The 13,896-nt window shown below is 42.4% G+C and overlaps 1 protein-coding gene across 38 annotated transcripts in view; it reads left to right on the forward strand.

Annotated features, from left to right (window-relative positions):
* APBB2 (amyloid beta precursor protein binding family B member 2) overlaps nucleotides 1-13,896 on the forward strand; it is a 131,265-nt gene that overhangs the window by 335 nt on the left and 117,034 nt on the right. For 22 of the 38 annotated variants that reach the window (XM_085545545.1, XM_015862412.3, XM_015862415.3 and 19 more), the window contains one exon: nucleotides 12,694-12,833. The exons of 13 other annotated variants lie outside the window; for them this stretch is intronic. The gene's annotated coding sequence lies outside the window, so the exon portion shown is untranslated. Of the gene's footprint in view, nucleotides 1-59; nucleotides 189-12,693; nucleotides 12,834-13,896 lie in introns of those variants that run through there. 3 more of the 38 variants (XM_085545544.1, XM_085545528.1, XM_085545532.1) reach the window with 3 other exon arrangements.

Below are 13,896 nucleotides of genomic sequence, written 5' to 3' on the forward strand. Positions count from 1 at the left end.
AGGCGGGGTGCTGCAGTCCGCAGCTCTGCCGGCGGGGCGAGGGCGGAGCGGGAGCTGCTGCTGTTCCCGCTGCGGCTGCTGGCAGTTCGGGAGGCAGCGCGGTGCTGGCGTTCCCTCCTGCAGAGCCAGGGAGCTGCGGTGGATCTTGTTCTGTTGGGTGTGGGGAGCTAAAACGGCGTGGAAAGTGGGTAAAGTGCCTGCAGAAGTGGCTTGTGTAGTTGTTATTTCTTGAATGTTAGACTGTGCTTTTTGCAAGTTCGGCTTCGGTTAAATAATGCTTGAGGTTTGTATGCAGGGTTGCGAATGGGAGTGTGTAAAGAAACAGTGCTCAGATCACAATGTGGACCTGATGTAATTCCCTCTGAACTTCTTAGCTTCGGTCTCATGATAACAGTGAAGCTGCTTCCATTGCAGCTTGAGAGAGAATTCAGGCAGATGAAGTAAAATGGCAAGTGTCATGGTTTGCATCTGTACTTGCTTGTTTTGCCTGCTTGTTCACTGTGCTTTAGGTTCTTGGCCCGGCTCCTGCTTGTTAGGGAAGATGACTGTGATTCTGTGCTTTAAATGAGAAATAAATGAAAACCAGACTGCATTTGCAGCATAGGTTTGCTAGTAAGCATTGTGCATTGTGCAAGCTGCTGGTAGCTGTGCAGAGTAATGGTGTCTGCAGCAAGTTGTGTGGGATACCAGCACCTGCAGCAAGTTACAGGGCTTTGTGCGAGACCCTCCGCGTTACCCCAGAGCAGAGATACAGGCTGCTGACTGCAGGCTTGCCGTGTCCTCTGACTTGCTGATGCACGTCTCCAGTTCATCCTAGATCTGACATATGGCACCATTCTGCCATCTCATGCTCTAGCACTTTCGAAAAGCCCAAATGGGTTGACTGTCTTGTGTCTGCAACTATTTTCTGCCAGCCTTGATAAAGTTTAGTTGAAATGTGTGCGGATGTTTTGGCACTTAAAGGGAGAGACATCCTCCTGTAATGACCTTGTGACAAAATCTTGGCTGAGTAACTTCCTTGTGTAGAGCAGCCACATTAAGCATGTGGGTATTTTGGTTTTTCCTTTGCAGCAATGAGTGTTTGAAGAAGGTGCAGAGTAATGCTGCAGCATTGGAGCTGCAGGGACTTATGATTTTGGGGGCTGGTTAGGAGGGATTTTAGTACTAGGGCTTGCCTGCTGTAAGAGTTTCTTACCAGAGACTGAAACAAATCCTATTAGCTGGTAGGTGATTGTCAGTAATCTGTGGATGACATCTCTGCCACATAAAGGATCCATACTGTTCAGAAGCTGTAAGTCAGGATGTGCAGTTACACTTGGAATCCGTGCTGAAAACATACAATACTGCATGCTGCATTTTTACTGCCTTGTATACACATCTCCTGTGGGCAAAGATGAGTTTTTTGCCTTTGTTTGCACTGCTATCAGTGGAACTTTGCAGCTGGGATCAGCATAGAAGGAGACTTGCTGGATGCATTAGCTCCTCACTGGCCACACTGCTGCCATCGTACTGCTGTGGGCAGGTGAATGTGGTGGTGAAGGACTGGTGGGATGGGTGGGAGCTCTTGGGGGATGCTGGGTGCTTCAGGTGGGACAGGTGCAGAGGGTGATGGGGGAGAAACAGCAGCAGAGTTAACAGGGGAGGTGAGAAAAACCAGGCCCTTCTCACTGAGCAAATGAGGCCTGAGAGGGGACATGCTTCCAATCTGCAAATACAGCAGGGATATAAACACTAGAAGAGGAGAGGAGCTATTTAAACTAAAGAACAATGTTGGCATGGGAGCAAATGGATGTAAAACTGGCATGGATAAACTTAAGCAGGAATTGAGACAGTTTCTTCCCTAAATGGAGTGAGGTTCTGGAATGACCTTCAGATGGGAGGAATGCAAGTAGGACCCCTGACTGCCTCTTAAAGATGTACCCAGGAAGTTTGTCATGTGCTTGGCTGTGGTATTATAAGAAAGACTTGGTGACTCAGGAAACCTTTTCTGTACGCCTGTGCTAACTGGATATAGATTTTCTGTGCCAGTGTTTCTTATTTTAAAAATCTGACATTCAGACATGCCATTAAAATAAAACGCTTGCTTTACGGATTGTATCACTGCTTAGAAAGCATTGCACTTTGCTTAGTGGATGCTTTCTGAAATAATTTTGTGAGTTTAGGCTTTTTTCCTCCAAAATGCTGCATGTTGACTTAGAGCAGTATCTCATCAAGTTAAAAAAAAAAATAGAAAGTTTTGACATCAAAACTGTGCAAAAAGGGACAACACAAAATACAACCAGCTGCAGACTGAGGTCTTATGGCTCTCATAAGTACGTGACAGATGTAACATATAAAAATGAAAGAGCAGCTGCAGTGAACCTAACCAAGGGTTAGTCCAGTGCAGTGGCTACACAGGATGTGATGCTGCCGCAGGATACTCAGCTGGTCTCACCTCTGAGCAGCACCTCTGAGATGCCTCCAAGTGTTTCTGCATGCTCTCCTTCCCTTCCTGTCTGCTCTGACACAAAGTGGCCTCGTGCCATTGCAGGGAAAAGCTCTTGCAGGGTGACTTATACATTTGGCTAATTTGTGGCCCGCTGAAATCAAACAGGAGAAAACTCATTGAGGAGGAATGAAGATGGGTGCATTTATGATGTGCTCCTCTGACTTGCGTCCCTTTTGTGGGAGGCAGGAGACCCTGGGGCATGTGCATCTGGTGTATAAAGATACAGTTCTTCTTCTGGCTCCTCCAAACCCTCTTCCTGAGCATAAAGTTGCTTTTTGCTGTGTAACCTTCCTGTCTGCCACCCCACCAAAAGCAAAGATCTTCTTGCTGGCCTCCTGCTGCCTCTCTGAGCTGCTCCATGTGCTGATGGGCTCCATACTACATGGGCAAGCACTCCAGCACTGCTGGGCCTGTTATGTTGTCCTTGTCTTGTTATGGATCTGAGCAGAACTTTGCTGCTTTAAGAAGCAGGGTTCACCATGGGGAATGCTCAGTGTGGTGTCCTGCTTTAGTTGCCCTTCTTAAAAAGAATATATATGTATATATATTCTCCTGCAGGGAGAAACAGGAACACAATGACCTTATGCAATATCTCCTCTATATGTGCTCTCAGAGGCTCTGATTGTTCTCAGCTTGGGATTGCTGGAGTTGAGTACACCCTCTGCCTTTCTCAGAATGTCCAGTGGCTTTCCATCCCATATACTTGATCTGTCTGCAGCCCCCTGGGACCTTATTGCAGCCAGTGTGGCCTGTGGTCAGGAGTGCTGCATGTTGGTAGACCTGCTTTTGGTTGTGCGAGATTTCCCTCATTCTTATCTGGGCTCCTTCATTTGGCAACTTAGTTTTCAACATGTACATGAACTTTGGTGTTACGTAGTGGCATAACCATGCTTTGTTTTCATAATGATTTGTAACATTTTATTAGCTTTCTGGATAGCTGCGAGGTAGTTTCTACATTTGTAACATTGTATATCTGTATATCTACATTTGTAACATTAAGATGTTGCACTGATGTGTGATCGTTTTGGAGTCCGTTGTGTAAAGTCATGGTTGTACCTTTCTCTTGTACATCTTTTGCCACTTGCGATGTTTATTGGTTCACAACTCAGTCTCACAAGATTGTCTGGAATTGTCAGCTTAGTTGAAGATCTAAGGTGGACCTCTAAGTTCTGTCTCCTACAGTCACATGGATTTTCTTTATTTAAACTGAAATGTGCTGAGCTTCTGTCTCCCCTGAAAATGTGGCATTTGTTTGAGTAAGTGTTCAGATTTTTCTATTCCGCTGAAGAAAGCTGTGTCTTGTATAATGCTGATTAGTGCCTTTTAAAGCCTTCTGCATAACAGTTAGCGTGATTAAAAAGATGCAGATTTCTGCTTTTATCAGTAGTCTATGTGCTGCGGTTGATAGAAATCTAACACAGGTCTGAGATGAATGGAGTCAGACTTGCTTTACTCTTGGGTATTTCTTCATGAATGTAAACTGTTAGCTTCAGTAATAGTGTGGTAAGAGTAATGCTGCTTGACAGAGGAAGGTTTGCTACAGAACGTGCAGGTTTTTACTTCTGATCTCAACACAAGATAGCCAGTGCTTGTAATTCTGTTTTATTTTGCCTTATGAATAGTGCTGTGCTCTTAAAGCGCGCCTCAGCAAACTTATGTCAGGCTTCTTGACAGCTTAATCTTTTGGACTTTTGGACTGGATTTCAGAATCTAAAAACCTCTGCTGAAATCTCAGTGGTGTCCCTCTGTGACTATGCCGAAATAGAGCTGTAACCTTCTGATTCAGTCATCTCGCTCTTACTGTTCGCCCATCTTTTTCTTCTTTTTTCCTTTAGAAATCTTTCTTTCTTTCCTTTGTCTTCCTTGCTGGGTTGTGTTGCACCCCAGGTAATGTATCCCATCAGACAAGCATCAGCTCTGCCTGCCCTTGGGAAAACCCTTGCTTTGGAAGCATTAGACATGATTGGCAATGATATGCTTTTAAGCAGTTCTGCAGTGTTTAGTTTCTTTGTTGAGGGGTGTGGAGTTCTTTGGTGGTGTTTTTTTTCCCCTTTCTTTCAATGCAAGCACAGTTTAATTTTCAGAGGGAGCATAAGGAGCAATTCTAAACATCTGCAGGTATCCAGTGTAGAACACATGTTTAAAAAACACCCCTAGGTTTGATATAGGCACTAAAATGTGGTTCATGTAGGACTGTATTAGTCGGAAGTAATTTTTCTCGTGTTCGTTACTTGGCTATGGGGAGAGGTTTCCTGGTATAATTATTGTGTGCAAAGGACAGATTCCAAAGGGAGAGAAACTGGCAGGCACAAAATGTTCTTTACCTTTATGAATCAACTTGTTTGAACAGAATAAGCCACCATAACCTTTTCCTACATTTTAGTTGTTGTTGTCTATTTGTAGAAACATATAGTTTCTTTGTTGCGTTTTCAGGATAGGGATGTACTCCAGTCACTGAATTACAGTAACTTGGTGTGACTAATATTGGCACAAATTAGTTCAGCCTTTATTGCAAACCTCTTAAGTATAATTTCTCAGTTGGGATGGAGGGAGGTGCTGCAGGGTGCTTACTGGCCAGCTGCCTAATTCAGAAAAGTAGGAGCTTAACATTAAGCCATCCTATGTATTTAATACAGAATTTCATTATCAGGAACTGGAAGCAGTAGCTTAGGTAAATATGACAACTAATTCATTGTCACAGTGTTTACGTTTGCCTTGTTAATTCTATTTGCAAAGAGGATTATTGTCAGGAAACGATGTTTCTTAGCAAGGTATGGAATTGTGTGGCTATGGAAGATGGAAGGAAATCACAAGGCAGAGGAATACGGAGGAAGTGTTCTCTCATAAGGAGAATTTAGTGCTATACTGATTAAATCGAGATTTAAACACAGCATAATGGAAAGATACTTTAATTTTATATTTTAATATCACATTATTTACGTGATACAAAGATATATATACACATGAGCTTGATGTACAAACTTATGGAAACATTTGTCTAAAAGTAAATGCAGTATGAAATGTAGCTGATAATGGCATGCGTAATACTCACAAAACCTTAAGCACTATGTCATCATGTAGCCTTACAGAGTATCCTGTGTGCCCTGGATCTAGTTTCCCTGGCATCCATTTAGGTGTAGGGCCATACTCTTAAAAGAGGAAAGAGGTCTTGCTGGTTTCTCTGCCTTCCCCATTCACCACCAGGGAACGCCAACATAGCTCCTGCAAGGACTGTGGTTTCCAGTGGAGCTGGGAGCACATATTGGGTGTTAGTCCCCTAATTTTCCCAGAGTGCAAGATCAGCTTCAGGTTTTTGCAGAAAGCAGAGCTGGGGAGCACTTGGATGTTGACATGAAACTGAATCAAAATGTGAACTCTGTTCATGGATGGCTGCTGGAGCGGTGTGAGATGGCAGTGAGAGATCTCTTCTTTGTTAGGTGGAGCAAGGAGGGACCATTTCTGAAAGTCATGTTGGCTGTCCTGTGGGATGTGCCTGGAGAGCACTGCAACTGAAGATGCTGCCCATGGTTTTGCTGCAGGGAATTCTTGTTGGATGCATCACTGGGCTGATCCTGAAAGAAAGAAGCATAGGGGTAAAAGGTGTTCGTGTTTCTGTTGAAGCGTGTTAGGACAGAGTCAAATTCTGGTGACCCTTTTTTTAGAATGCTGTAAAATAATTCAAGGAAAAGTTACATAAACATCTCTTGCTATTTTCTCTCAAAGCATCTCTACAGCCATTGGTGCTCTCCTTCCCATTGCTGGGATGGGAGCAGTGTGGATCCTGATGGAATGGAAATCTCTTTGTCTTCCTGTTGCAGATGCTGAGGAATTGAAAACATGTGGAGAGATGTAGAACTTCACAAGACAGCAATGTGCAGAGGGGGTGTGATTCTACACAATATAATTCCCACCAAGATTTTCTGTTCATCCAGGCTAACAGGATGAAATCATGCTCTTCATTACTTATCATTAAATTCTTATTGAGCTGTGAAACTTGAGAAGAAAATGAAACATTATGAAACAAACTTTGCCCTTCAGGAAATTAAATTTTATTTTCATATTAGTTTTTCCCAAAGGTACAGATATGAAGGTCAGCTTAGAAAACAGTAAAAATGGCATGTAGGCGGATCATAGAATCACTCAGGTTGGAAAAGACCTTAAAGATCATCAAGTCCAACCATGACCCAAACAAACTACCCTAACTAATAACCTTCTGCTAAATCATCTCCCTTAGCACTACATCCAAAGGGTTTTTAAACACATCCAGGGATGGTGACTCAACTGCCTTCCTGGGCAGCCCTATTCCAGTGCTTAACAACCCTTTCCATAAGGAAGCTTGTCCTGATACCCCATCCTAATGTCCTGATACCCCATCCTAACCTTGATGCACCTTGAGGCCATTTGCCATTTCCCCTCGTCCTGTCACCAGTGAGAAGAGACCAGCCGTGCTCTCACTGTGAGCACCTTTCAGATATTGGAAGAGAGCAATAACATCTCCCCTCATCTTCCTTTTCCCCCAAACTAAACAGCCCTTGTTCCTTTAGTTGCTTCTCATAGGGCATATTCTCCAAGCCCTTCACAAGCCTTGTTGCCTTTCTTTGGATCTGCTCCAGCAACTCCATGTCCTTTCTGTACTGAGGTGCCCAAAACTGAACACAGTACTCAAGGTGAGGTCTCACCAATGCCGAGTACAGGGGCAGGATGACTTCCCTAGTCCTGCTCACCACACCATTCCTGATACAAGCCAGGATGCCATTGGCCTTCTTGGCCACCTGGGCACACTGCTGGCTCATATTCAGCTGACTGTCCATCAGCACACCAAGGTCCCTTTCCGTCAGGCAGCTTTCCAGTCACACCTCCCCATGCCTATAGGGTTGCCTGGGGTTGTTGTGACCAGAATGAAAAATGTTTTGTGTTTTCACCCCACTTCTAGAAAACTGAAAGAATGTGAGACCGTCAGTATAGGGTGGGGTTTAGCTAACACTCCTGCTCGTGGCAAGCTTTGTGTGTTCTGGCAAATAAGATATTTTTTTGAGGAATTTGAAGGCTGTTAGCTTAAAAGGCCAGCAGGTATAAGAAAAACGACGAGATTTGTGTATGTGAAAACAGAAGCAAAATAACTTCAATTATTCAATCTTTCTTCCTCAGAAATACTTGAGATTGGATTTATTGTTATATAAGCTTGTGGGCTGATGAGATGACTACCCAAGGAGATTAAAATAACTTGGTGAGAAGACAGTATTTGCTTTAAACATGTGCTGTTACTTAAACATGTGCAAGAACTGCTAGCAAACAATGCTTGGTTGTATCAATGTGTTCTAACCTTATTTTTATGATCTTTACATGGTGTTACATCAGTGTTTATCTAACTGCATTTTTTTTTGCCAATTCTTGTTACTTCTCAACTTTATTTTCAGTAAATTCTTCTATGTATTTCCCTTTGACACAAGGATAGGTTTAAAAAAATAAGGCTAAGCTCAACAATCAGTATATTCTATATACCAAAACAATATACAGGGATGTTAGTAATGTTAGCCTGCCCCTCTGCTTCTGAACAGCCTGGAAGTGTAAATACAGGCCTGGAAAAAATAACAGGGAAGCTGGTTGACAATATTCCAGCTCACATTAGGACTTAAATTAAGAAACATGAGCTTGTGCTATAAATCTGAGATTTGGGCTTGTAACCCCTTAATTTTTGACCTGATAAATCCTGTCACTCCCAGCAATCTGTTAAGGTTCATCTTGCTAAGTGCCAAGGATGCTTTAAATCCATGGATTGTTTAAGTTCTGCCCGTGCCAAGGTTTAAAATAAGACTGCTAATACACAGAACACGTCGGCAGTAAAACCAGGAGTGGATAGTGTGGGATCAGTTCAGGAGACACAGTGAAATTGGGCTTTCACAGCTTTTGGGGTTCTTTGAAATGAGATTAAGGAAAATGTTTTTAGTGTAGGTAAACACCGTGGTGGGATAAGAAGATTCCTTGTGAGCAGAGGTGTGGAAATTATAGAACATCCAGGAGAAAGGACTAACCAGATCTTAGATCTGAACAACCACAAGGGTACTCTAAGGGTAGTGGATAGTGATGCATGTACCCTGCAACTCCAAAATGAAGGTACTGATGCTTCCAAACACCGGCACAAGAACAGTACCAGTGAGCTCAGGTCGAGGCAGTAGCCAGCGTATAAATAGGTGAATTTTAATTACACAGAGGGGCTGGATGATGAAATGAGCTGCAAGGTTCAGGAGTGAAATAAGCCAAACTTCTACACACACAACTATTTTCTAACCTTGAGATAAAATTGTGCCGTTGAGCATTGGGAAGGCATGCTCTATACCAAGTACAGTATTATAAGCCCCCCTAAAAATGTTTTGTATATGTATATTTGTGTGTGTGTGTGTATGTATATATATATATATATAAAAGAGTATAACTATATGCCCTATATATATATACACATATATATATATATTAGGATATAACTATATGCATAGTTTCAGAACTACCCTTATTTAAGACCTGGATTTGTTCTTAAAGAATTTATAAGTATCTAAATTTGATAATAATATGAATTGTCTCTCAGAAATGGAAGTTTGGTTCTAGGAATTCCAAGTTATGCTCCTTTGCATTTTCCTGGTGATTCCTGACATAGACATGTCTGTAACTTTTACTTACTGCTTCTGATTCAGAAATGTAAGATAATTCAAATGCTTTCACGTCACAGCAGGAAGTTTTAGAAGGTCTTGAGAGGTGCAGTATAAAGCTGGTAAAACAGGCACAGCTGGATGATAAAAATGAAAACCCAGCATTTTCCAACAAAATGTCGTCTGGATGTGGCAGGTTTGGGGATGAGCAGCATTTCTCAAAAGCTTTTCATGAAAGAATCCTTATTTCAAGCAGAGCAGTACGTGCATTAAAGCTTGGCTCCTTTAGAGAAGCTTTCTATAATGTCTATAATGTGATACAGAAAGTATTTGCATACTATATGGAAATCGGTGGTAAAATTACCTGTGCTTTTGAAATGGATATTTTCATAGTTGTGAGTCGTAACTGCTTTGAAGGCACCACGTTATCATCTCAAGTTCAATAAACTGCTTAAGCTTAAAGCAAAGCAGTTATTCCAAGGAGCTCCAGCTGGGGAGAACCTCTGTTTTGCACAGTGAGAGCAATGCAACTGGAGCAGGTTGGTGCCATGGAGTGGCCATAGGAGATTAGTGGGGTTAACCATTGTACTGAAATAACAGTACAGGTTTGATCCTCTCTTGTGGGACCATGTGTTGAAACAAAACCCAAAGCCACTATTGGGAAGCCTCTTTCTGTGTTGTTAAGGGTAACTGGTGCGGCTTCAGAAGTTGAATTGTTATGGCTTTCTTGACTCTGAGCAGGAACAATCTTAAAAGACCTCTGTGCTATTGTGATACAATAATGTGGTATAGCAATGATGTGTGTTGAAAACACCTTTTTTTCCCTCTCCTTGCAGACCAAGATAAGGAGGGAAGTGTTCTCAGTGTTAACATGGAGTTAACACCTTTAATTGAATACTCTAAATACAAAGCAAAGAAATGGCTTTCCAACAGGAATTTGTAGGTTCTCCTGCTGTCTAGTAGGTTTCATCATATTAATTTCACTGTTGATAGCTGTTCTCCCAAGCTAGTTACTCTTACTATGCTATTAAATATAATATGATGTCAGGCAAGTGCATACTTTTCACATATTAGAAATGAGAAGTTTGATCTTCAGAAATAAATGATAGGCAACTGCAGAGGAGAAGAGGAAAAGGGCAATTCTCACTGGGGCTCTTCCCTTCCTGCACCCTAAGTGCCATGGGGCAGATAGGTCAGCTCCCAGCCTTGTCTTCCACATAGCGCTTTCTGTGGCCATTGCATCTCAGGACAGTGTGGAAAAACTGTTCTCCAGAGAATTGGAGATGGCTTTAAATCATAAGGACAGAAAATATCAGAAGGGAAATGCTCTGGCCTGTAGACTTTTATAGGATCACGGTTTTACTCAGTTATGCTGTCCTGAAATTCACCCAGAAGTCGTCTCAGCACTTGCATGGTAAATTGTAACTATCGCCAGCTAGGTTGCTTAGTGGTGTGACCTCCACTAATAAAAGCTTAAAGGGACCAAAGAGCTTACAGAAATGGGATTAGAAGTGGTCAGCTGAAGCTGTTGCTACCTTGCTGCCTACCTGCCTTGCTCAGCTCTCAGGAGGCAGCTGGTGGCCCCACAGGTGGCTCCTGCCTCCCTGATGAACCTGAAGTGCGTCATGATGGAGTTCCTCCAAAGCACTGATGGAAAGATAGGAAGTTTTTTAACTGCATTAAGGCTATGAATGAAGATGTTGGATGTAGGTTGTATGTCAATAGTGGTTACATTGCCTATTGCAGCAACTGTTTGGACAAGTGGCACAGTGAAGTTGTTGGAATACCATTGCTCTAGGTGTCATATGGCAGTGAGAAATCAGGGCATGCATTCTGCTAAGAAAAATGTATATGTTTAACTTTTTCTCTTTCGGAGGGAAAACACAAAGTGAATTTCAATTTCTTAGCAAACTACTATGTTTTGGGATTATTGAATGAGAAGCTCTAGAGAAAGCTTGTGTCTTAATGCCTATAGGACTTTGATTTGTGGCCAACTTCTTTCCCACTGATGCTGATAGGATAGATGGCCTGTACTACCTCCCTCTGAAGCACGCGAGGCCTGGCTCATGTTTCTAAAGCACATCACTTTGTTCATGTGGATGTGTGTCCTTTTCCCACCTCTACTGCAGGATTTATGGGCTGCGCTGCCTTTCCCCCAGAGGGGCTGCTGTATGCTGTGAAGGGGGAGCTGTGTTTGGACTCATGTCTCACAGCTGTGCACTGGCTGTGGTATGTGTGATGCAGCACAGCTGTCAGAATGGAGACATTCGGTGCTGAAAGCAGGAACGTGGCTGTAGAAGATTAGCAATAGCTCTGTGTTAGGTCAAATGCAGGCAGGGCAGCTGTGGCACAGAACAAGGCACTGCTATGGCTGCCCTATGCTCACCTTTGGTTTTGGGTTGGACCATAACCATCTCCCTTCCAGCTCCCTTTACAGACTGTGCTCACTACTGAGAAAAGCTGAAGCCTTATGGTGTATCTGAGGCTTTTCTGCTCAGACACAGCTCGTGGCTGTGCTCATGACAGGATATCTCCCTCGTACGGGTGACCTTCAGTAGCACTGCTTGGGTCCTGGCATGATGGGAAATGCAGGAAAAGATTAATTAAGACATTCCAGCTGCACAGTTTTTCCCCTCCAACTGCAAATGAATTGGGAACTTTAGGCTGGCTGATGTTGTTTTAATTTTTTGTTTTTGTAAAACAAGTAATTTGAGGTTGCTGTTAAATGCCCTTTGTTTCTGTTTTTGATAGCATCTCCTCATATCAAACTACCTGACTTATGTGGTATTCCTACTGCTGTCTGGGGAGAGTTTTATGTTTGGAATAACACTTAGTATTAAAAATGTTTCACAATATTGTTGAAAACCAGTATTTAATGAGCAGTGAGAAGACTTGTGTTGCTGAGGCACTCCTGTTACAAGGCATCCAAACAAAGGGATGCAGACATGTGGATCTATGCTGCAAAGGTGCCCATCTCTGCTCTCTTCATAACTGCATTGTGCTTAATCACAAAAGGATCTGCTTGAATTGGCAACGCAGAGGAATTTAAGGCATGTTCTGATGTCTCGTTTATGTCAGGATTCCTGCATATATTAAATACTTGGTAACTCTGCTGATGTGTCTGGGGGAAAAGGTGGAGGGATGTGGCTTGAGTAATACTGTGCAATTGACAGTAAAATAGATATGCATCTGTCTATCTTTACTGAGCTGTAGCGGGAATGGAGATGTAGGCGTCCCCAGGCATCATTTCCGTAGCCCCTGGGGAGATTTCTGCAATGCAAATGCCTTCTGTGAGTGAGAAGATGCCCATGTAGACAATAACTAATGTGTCACTGAGTGCATCACTGGAGATGGTGGAATATCCACAAGTGGGGACAAGTGGAATTCATCTGGCTGGTTCTTCAGTTCAGCTCTAAACGTAGATCTTATAAGATGAAGGAAGACTTTGTGAATGACCTGGAATCGCTGCCAGAAAAAGCTGACTAGAAGATAGATTTATAGCCCCTTTTGAAGTAACTTACGTGTTTAATAGTTGGTTTTTTTTTTTTTTTTTCCAATCAGCAATTGCTTTGGTCAGCAAGGAAGGTGAAGCAGCAGCTCGTTGGCCACTCAAGCAGCTGTACTGGTCTGGATGTCTGCTTCTGGCACGCTGTGCTGAACTGGGGCTCTTCATGTTGAAATGAAGGGACCTTCTTGGCAATGTAAGTTTTGAGACAGTTTGGAATAGAAATAGACTTTTCTTTTATGTACCCGACTCCCTCAGATAAGCTCTGTTAGAAGTTTGTTCAACATTGCGATCAAAAAATGTATGTGGCTAAGGACAACTGCTTTTCATTAGTTTCTTGTTCAACTCTTGAAAAACATTAATATTGAGATACTCTGTTCCAACAGCTTTACTCTCCTTAGTGCAGAAGTTCAGAATGTGAGGAGAAGTGAAATGAAGAATAATGCACATCGTGCCAGAGTAGAGCAGAACATGCTGAAGCTATTGCAACTCCTGTCACCCATTTCTGCCTTTTGAGCCAAACTTGGCAGGGATGTTGGTGTGGCACCTAGAGAGTGCTGGAGAGGGTGGCACTGGAAAGTGTTTTAACATGATAGCAAATTAATGAGCTATACTGATAAACGTAAGTACAATAAATACAAGTATATTAGTTACTGATGGTGATAAACTCTTACTGTTAGAAAAATCAGTGTGTGGCATGCTTGGTTACAGAAGGGCTCCTTTCTGCTAAATGCTGCTAACTGAGGACATGGATATTGAATAATTAGAATAGTGTGGGAGATGGGTTGCTTGCGTCCTTTTTGTACTGTGCAGTGTTGGGATGGCTGCAATTTATCTCTGTCGAACATGGAGATGGTAATAGTCTTCTTGACTCAAACAGAAGTTGTATAAATGAGTACTTCAAAAAACTCTTATTAACTGTTAAGATAGAAGTTATGCTGTGGTTTATGTGAATTGCTGCTGAAGGAATAATGAAGAAAGATGGAACATAAGACGTTGTTTTAACTCAGCAGCTGTGGTCTCTGTGATAAAGGCGCATAAATCCCTTCACATGAAACAAACCGCAGTTTAGGAATTCTTTTCAATATTTTAGCCTGTTTTGATTATATATTCCTATTTTTAAATACTTTAAATTCTGAAAGGAAGTTTTCTTCAGCCTTGCCAATGCTCTATGAAGTCCTCTGAGGGAAAAGGAAGGGAGTGTTCAGAAAACAATTTCTGACATTAAATGGCTTCTGAAATGCTGAGTGGATCAAACC

This window comes from Coturnix japonica, chromosome 4 (genome assembly GCF_054131305.1).
Source record: "Coturnix japonica strain WE chromosome 4, WE-NBRP24, whole genome shotgun sequence".
NCBI lineage: Eukaryota > Metazoa > Chordata > Aves > Galliformes > Phasianidae > Coturnix > Coturnix japonica.